We start from the raw sequence: 7,659 nt of genomic DNA, 5'->3' as shown, positions 1-7,659 counted from the left end.
CCTGGGTTACATCTTTTGTCTTTTAGCATCCATGCAACAGTATTATTATTCTAGTTAATGGAATAATTGTACATGGTGTACTCACATATGAACACATTGCTTGATGGAGGACACACAGAAACAATTGAGATTTTGTGAAACTAAACCACCTTCTTTGTAATAAACACAACAGTGGAGAAAGAGTGACCTTGGTCCCCTCTTCTAATCATTTGAATCACATGTGTTGAAGAGACAAAACCGGAAAACATGCAGGATGCCGGCTCTCGTGGACTGGACTTCGACACCTATGCATTAAAATGTCAAATCGTATTACGATATTTGGACAACTCCATCAACTCTTTTGTTACTTCTCATAAAGAAAGCAAATGTGATACATTAGGGTCAGCAGTCGTCATTCTGCTTGGCGGGGGTGTCAAACTCGCTCACACTCACTCACTCGCTTGCATGGAGGAAAATCTATTCCCAAGTGGGCCGGACCAATAAAATCATGGTGTATACTCTGTTTATAACTTTAATAATAATAATACATATGTCTTTATAGCGCTTTTTATGACACAGACGCTTTACAAAAGACAGTACAAACACACTCACACACTTAAAATTGATTATTCTTTTTTTCCACCCTCTAGACTTAGAAGGAAAATTTGAAATCCGCGATCTTTAAGCTGCATTTACAAGCATACAAAATTCTTAGTCCCCTTGACACCTGCTACATTTTTTTTTTTCAAATTTAACTGCCTAAGTTTATAGCGGTGGTTCTCAAAGTGTGGTCTGTGGACCCTCAGGGGTCCTTGGCCTGACTGCAGAGGATCACACAGCAAAATAATTATTTCATAAAACCATGCCTACAGAGTGTGATATGCGCATGTGTGGACACCCCTGGCCACACATCAATGAGATGTTGGTCACCCTGCAGAAAAAAAAATCTAACTACATCCTTGACTGTGATAGACGGTTTGAAGTATTTGAGTCAAGAAGATGGTTTGCAAAGATGAGCTGGTGCTTGTTTGCAACGCTCATCGAGATATTCCTGTAACATGCTGTTTTGTCTGACAGCACTCATGATGAAGCTGAAGAAACCTCATGATACACAGGACAGACATAGGACCAATGCAACAATGCATTGTGTCTTTCAAAATCAAACAGGGAGGAAAATAAACCAAGCGTCACTTTTCAAGGGCATTGGTCCCCACTGATTTTCGGTTAGCAAAATTGCTTGGGAAAAGATGAGGTCTATTCCTTATGGTTTATCAAATAGCTGCAGATTTTCACAGCATTTTTGTTTCTTATATAAATATGTCAAGCAGGTATATTTAATCAAAATTGGTAATATTGATTAAAAAAGAAAAAGTAAAACATTTTCTTCTCAGATAAGAAAGACTGTGATGATGTACAGAGGTAAGAAATGGCTCTGACTATAATAACGACTTATGAGGGAACAGATAGTAAAATAAAAAACTAAACAAATAAATACATATAACCTATTTTATTTAAATCTCGGTGGTCTAATTTAAACAGCTTTGGAGAACTAACTGCAGAAAAGTAACCGGCAGTCACCTGTGGCAGTGGAGTAGAGCACTGTCAAATAAAACCAATTAAGATTCCTGTCCGTCAATACTTGGGGGGAAGAAAAAAAAAATTCAATCATGTTTGCAGTTTGATTATATTATTATGCCGTTACTCCCGTTCTTGGTGTGTTGACGGCAAACCATGATGACGTCAGCTCAGTACAAACGGAAAAGCTTTTGGTTATTTGGTGGTATTTGTATAAAAGGCCCCAAATATTTGTGTCTGCTGGATTCTCAAGTGTGGTTTATTGTTGCATAGTTACGTGGACCGTTTGATTGCCGTACCTTCCGGGTCACATGACTGCATGCTTTCGTATGCGGAAGTCAGTGATGTCCTATTCACCGTGCGGTCGTGCGCTCGTACAGTCGTCGAAGTTGCGCATTTAAGTTTAAGTACAGAGTTCATGACAAAAAAACTCTGCATCTGCCGATAAATCCTCACTTCTGTATGTTTATCTCCATTGTCATCATTTCACCATTCCACCTGTTTGAGTAAAGATCCTTTCAACGAACTTTTCTTCCTGTATCCTTACCGATACACCGTCCTTTACCCGGTAGACACCTTAAAAGAGACAGCAACCCAAATCCTCCCCAACATATGGTCCTCCGAGCCGGACCTACCGTGTTCAGGATGGAGCCAGCAAAGGAGAAACCACTTGATGTGCGACCAAAACGTCAAACACACCCACCCGCTTGGATGCAGGACTTCGAGGTTGACCGCGCAGGAAAAGAGTACAGCAGCCTTTCTCGGTGGGACTCACCTAACTCATCACCAACAGGTCAACAGTCATTTACAAGGAGAGGACCAGTCCAGATGACTCCTTCTCATGCACCTTCGCCTCAATTGGGAAGCTTCGGGGATGCTGCTCAGTATGGAGCCCCTCAGCTAGCCTCAGGCTTTACCCGAAAGAGGAATGTGCAAGACGTATCCTGGACTGTCCCTGTCCAGTCACACCTACAGCCTCTACCCCTAGATTCGAGTTACCACCAGAACCTCAGAGCCTTTCAAGAGGAGAATGCCGTCCTGCGTGAGACACAGGAAGCCCTTCATGCTGAGCTGAATAAAGCCCGCAGTGACGTCAAACAGTTGATTGATGCAGCCCACATGCTAAGAACCAGCATGAGTCACACTGGTACTCCTTTACCTCCACGGTTTAATCAGAAGTTGTCTCCCGTGGGTGCCGCCATCATGACAAGCAGCCGTCTAGCCACTGAACCCGAGGATGAGGAGGATTGGCCTGTTCCTCCACCTTGGCCTGAACCTGAGGATAACATGTGCAACAATTTGAGTGAACTAAATGTAGGAGAGCAGCGATTCCCTCACTACCCTGCTCCCCTTGACTCCAAGCCTCAGCCACAGTCAATTCCTGCAAGCCAAGAAATCCCATACGGTCCTCCAACTCAGTCTCGTCAGTTATCCTCACGCCCAAATGCACCCTCAGCAGTCACAGCACCCCTTCAAGTGCCGAGGTTCCATGGAGTCACAACTAACTTTCCAACTTCATTTCCAGAGCCAGTGTACAGGGGGCCCCAACCAACCATTCCCAAATTCAGTCATCCAGATCCCAGTGAGTTTGCCAGGCTACGCATAGCATTAGAGAACCTCCTGCCTACCAATGCAACAGAGCTCTTCAAGTATCAGATACTCGTAGACCATCTCAAGCTAGAGGAAGCTAAATTGATCTCTGATGCATATCTGAATTCAACAACCCCTTACACTGACACCATGGCAGCACTACATGACAAATTTGGTCAACCTCATCAGCTTGCCCTACAAAGAATAGCCAGTGTCCTAGATATAGTGTCCTTGGGCCATGAAGGCGAGATTGAATTAAGTTGTGGCTCTCATGTAGCTCGCCTACTGAATAAGCTTCCTGCTGAACAGCGAGCTGATTTCCGCCGATATCAGCTCACCAGACCTGGAGCCACGCTCACTCTGCGTGACCTGTCAGAGTGGCTCCGCCACGAGTCATGGTGTCAGGGGTTTGACAATCCCATCAGTGGCCGAAGTTCCAAAGAGAAACAGAGTACCAAAGGAGACAGTCGTTCTGCTGGTAGACAGATAGCTGTCCTGCATAGCAGCAAAGAGCATTCCGAACGTCCAGCTAAGAAGAAAGAAAAGCCTAAAGCTTACTGTGCTTACTGTGACAGTACCGAACACTACCTCAGTCAGTGTAGTAGTGTGTCCCAGCTCACTAAGGTAGATCTGAAAGAATGGATTCAAGTAAACAAGCGCTGCTGGCGATGTGTGCGTCAACACCTAGCAGCTCAGTGCAATCTCAAGAAGCCTTGTAACCTTTGCCAAGGGAAGCATCTCCTTGCACTCAACAAAATTAACCAACGAGCGGAGAGGGTTAAAGGAGACTCACCTCCAAAAGCAGAAAGTTGTCTGACCACCTGCGCCTCAGAGACCCTCTACCTGGATAGACCCAGTGTCCAAAACCGGGTCCTGCTGAAGGTTGTGCGTGTGCACGTTTATTATGGCAACCGGACTTTGGACACATTTGCCATCCTGGACGACGGCTCTGAGAGAACTATGCTCCTGCCTGCAGCCGCTAAGTCCTTATCCATGGAGGGCACCCCTGAAGATCTTCCACTACGCACAGTCCGCCCGGACATCCAAGTGCTGCATGGCCATACAGTGTCATTCCAGATTTCCTCTCCTGACAACCCCAAGGTCATGTTCACGATCACGGGCGCTTTTACAGCAAGTCGACTCAATCTAGCACAGCATAGTTACCCAGTTAGCCAACTGCAGAAGAAGTTCAAGCACCTACGTAGTATCCCTCTTCCTACCCTACATGAAGTAAAGCCTTTACTCCTCATAGGTTCTGATCAGCCTCACCTCATAACACCCACTGAGCCAGTCAGACTTGGTCCGCAGGGTAGCCCAGCAGCTGTCCATACTAAGCTGGGATGGACTCTTCAGGGCCCTAGCAAGTCCATGGGGCGGCCAACACACACAGTCCAATGCTTGTTCACCGCAGTCCCACCACCCATGGATGATCTCTACAGACACGTGGAGAGGCTTTGGCAAGTGGACACAGTTCCGTACAGGCCTGAGAAGGAAGTGACCAGATGCAGGCAGGACCACCAAGCCATAGCCCTGCTTGATACAAAGACAGTTCGTATAGAGGTGGGTGGAATTCATAGATATGCCACCCCTTTGTTACGCCATGCGTCCATGCCGCCATTGCATGCACCTAAAGAATCCGTCATGGCCCTGTTGCGTAGCACTGAGAGACGTCTCCACAAGAACCCTGAGCAAGGAGAAGCCTATCAAAGCGAGATGTTAAAGCTCATTGAGTCTGGAGCGGTGCAGGAAGTCAGCGATGATGCATCCTCCACTGAATGCTGGTTCATACCTCATCATCTTGTCACACACAATGGGAAGAACCGCCTTGTATTTAACTGCTCCCACCAGTATCACGGCCAGTCCCTCAATCAGTACCTTCTACCAGGGCCAACTCTTGGAGCCTCCTTGCTTGCCGTCATTTTGAGGTTCTGGGAACGTCCCATTGCGGTCAGTGGAGACATAAAAGGGATGTTCCACCACGTCCGTCTTCTCCCTGAGGACCGGTCCCTACTGCGGTTCCTATGGAGGGACATGAAAGTAGATCAACCTCCTAAGACATTCGAGTGGCAAGTCCTTCCCTTTGGGACAACCTGCAGCCCCTGCTGCGCGACCTATGCCTTGCAACGTCACGCCAAGGATCCTAGTCAGTCCACCGATGCGCTCAGATTCTCGGTGGAGAACTGTTTCTATGTTGACAACTACTTGTGAAGTGTTGAAACTCCTAGTGAAGCCAGAGACATGGTTGATCAACTCAGAGATCTACTGACCTTGGGCGGCTTCGAGCTGCGACAGTGGGCTTGCAATGATCCGAGTGTCCTCAGCCACCTACCCCCAGAGCTCCGATCCAGCAGTTTAGACATGTGGTTAGCACAAGATAAAGCAAACCCGCTGGAGTCGACTCTTGGTCTCAGCTGGAACTGGCAGGAAGATTCCCTTGGATATAAGCAGAGGTTGGTACCCTATGAAACTCCAACCTTGAGAAACATCTACAGGGTTTTAGCCTCACAGTACGACCCGCTGGGGTACTTGCTGCCATTCTCCACTCGGGCCAAGCTCATCCTAAGACAGCTGTGGGACAAACATAGAGGTTGGGACGATCCTAAACTTCCTCCTGACCTGCTGCAGGCTTGGACCAGTTGGGAGGCAGAACTTGAGCATCTGCCTTCAATCACCATGCCACGACCATATGCCCCTGCAGAAGCCCCCCTCAAAGCTGCCACTTGGGAAGCTCACATTTTCGTTGACGCCTCAGAGAAGGCCTACGGAGCAGTCGCCTTTCTCCGAACAGAAGATGAACAAGGCAAAGTGCACCTATCCTTTGTTCTCGCTCGCTCCCGCATCGCCCCCAAACGGGTGCATTCCGTTCCTCGCCTGGAGCTATGTGCAGCTCTGGTGGCAGCTCAGCTGGCTTCTACCTTTAAGAAGGAGCTGACCCTTACACTACGTCACATAGTCTTGTGGTCTGACTCCACTACGGTACTCACCTGGCTGCGCTCCCAGTCTTGTCGCTATAAGGTGTTTGTAGGATCAAGAGTAGCGGAGATCCAGGAGCTAACTGAAGGCTGCAATTGGCGCTATGTAAACTCGGAAAATAACCCTGCAGATGACCTCACAAGAGGGAAGACACTAGTGTCCCTTTTAGAGCCCAACAGATGGTCACAGGGACCACCCTTCCTGTTAGAGTGTCCAAACTCATGGCCAGAAATGCCGCACTCGGAGACACCGGATGATGTAGCTGAGATGAGGAGGTCACCTTCTGTGGTTCCGTCGTCACCTCGCCTACCTTTCCCAGACTGGAGGCTATGACCTGCAAAACTTGGCAGGAACTTATGGACGCTACTGCAAAGGAGCTCCATGGCCAAGACTCCTCTGAGCATCCACCTACTGTGGAAGAGTACAGACAAGCCGAATTACTCCTCCTACAACAAGCTCAAAAGCAAACCTTTCCTGAAGAGTGGGCTCTCTTGTCAGCTGGGAAGACTGTCGCGCATTCAAGTCGACTTCTCACCCTAGCACCAGTTATGGACACCTTTACGAAACTCATTAGAGTTGGGGGTCGGCTACGTCGTCTTGAAGGTCAGTACGAGACCACCCCGCATCCTATCGTTCTGGATGCATCGCACCCAGTGACCCGTCTCCTCATTAAGAAATATGACGCGGATCTTAAACACCCTGGGCCAGAGCGAGTCTTCGCTGAGCTGCGAAGGACATATTGGATTATTCACGGCCGAGAAGCAGTTCGTCGGCATCCGCGTTCATGTGTAGATTGTCAGCGCTGGAGAGCACAGCCTTCCATACCTCGAATGGCAGACCTCCCGACCGCCCGTCTCCAACTACACAAACCTGCCTTCCACTCCACAGGCATGGACTGTTTCGGACCCATGTTGATAAAGATAGGACGACGTCAGGAGAAACGCTGGGGTCTCATCTTCAAGTGCCTGACCACCCGAGCAGTACACCTTGATCTCATTCGAAGTATGGACGCTGACGCTTTCTTGATGGCATTGAGGCAATTCATTGCCAGAAGAGGAACCCCTTTTGAGCTGTGGTCAGACCATGGGACTAATTTCAAAGGAGGAGAGAGAGAGCTGCAGGAAGCCTTTAATAGTATGGGACCAACCCTACAGAGCCAACTTGCCAAACAGAAAATCAAATTCAACTACAACCCTCCAGCAGCTCCACACTTTGGTGGAGTGTGGGAGCGAGAAGTCAGAGCAGTTAAATCTGCCCTACGCACCTGTATAGGGACCGAGCCTATCCATGAGGATGTCCTCTCTACAGTTCTATTGGAGGTGGAGGCCATTCTTAACTCAAAACCCTTAGGCTATGTTTCCACGGATGTGGCCGATTTTGACCCCGTTACTCCTAATAGCCTTTTACTGGGACGGCCTGATGGATCACTCCCCCAAATTGTGTACCCAGAGACTGAGTGCCTGAGCCGCAGGCGCTGGCGCCACTCACAGGTCCTTGCCAACCAGTTTTGGTCGAGATTCATCAGAGAGTACCTCCCCGGAC

The sequence above is a fragment of the Hippichthys cyanospilos genome, chromosome 20 (assembly GCF_059441005.1).
Source record: "Hippichthys cyanospilos isolate Australia breed blue-spotted pipefish chromosome 20, RoL_Hcya_1.0, whole genome shotgun sequence".
Classification (NCBI taxonomy): domain Eukaryota; kingdom Metazoa; phylum Chordata; class Actinopteri; order Syngnathiformes; family Syngnathidae; genus Hippichthys; species Hippichthys cyanospilos.
The sequence above is the reverse complement of the archived record's forward strand: the minus strand, read 5'-3'. Positions refer to the sequence as shown.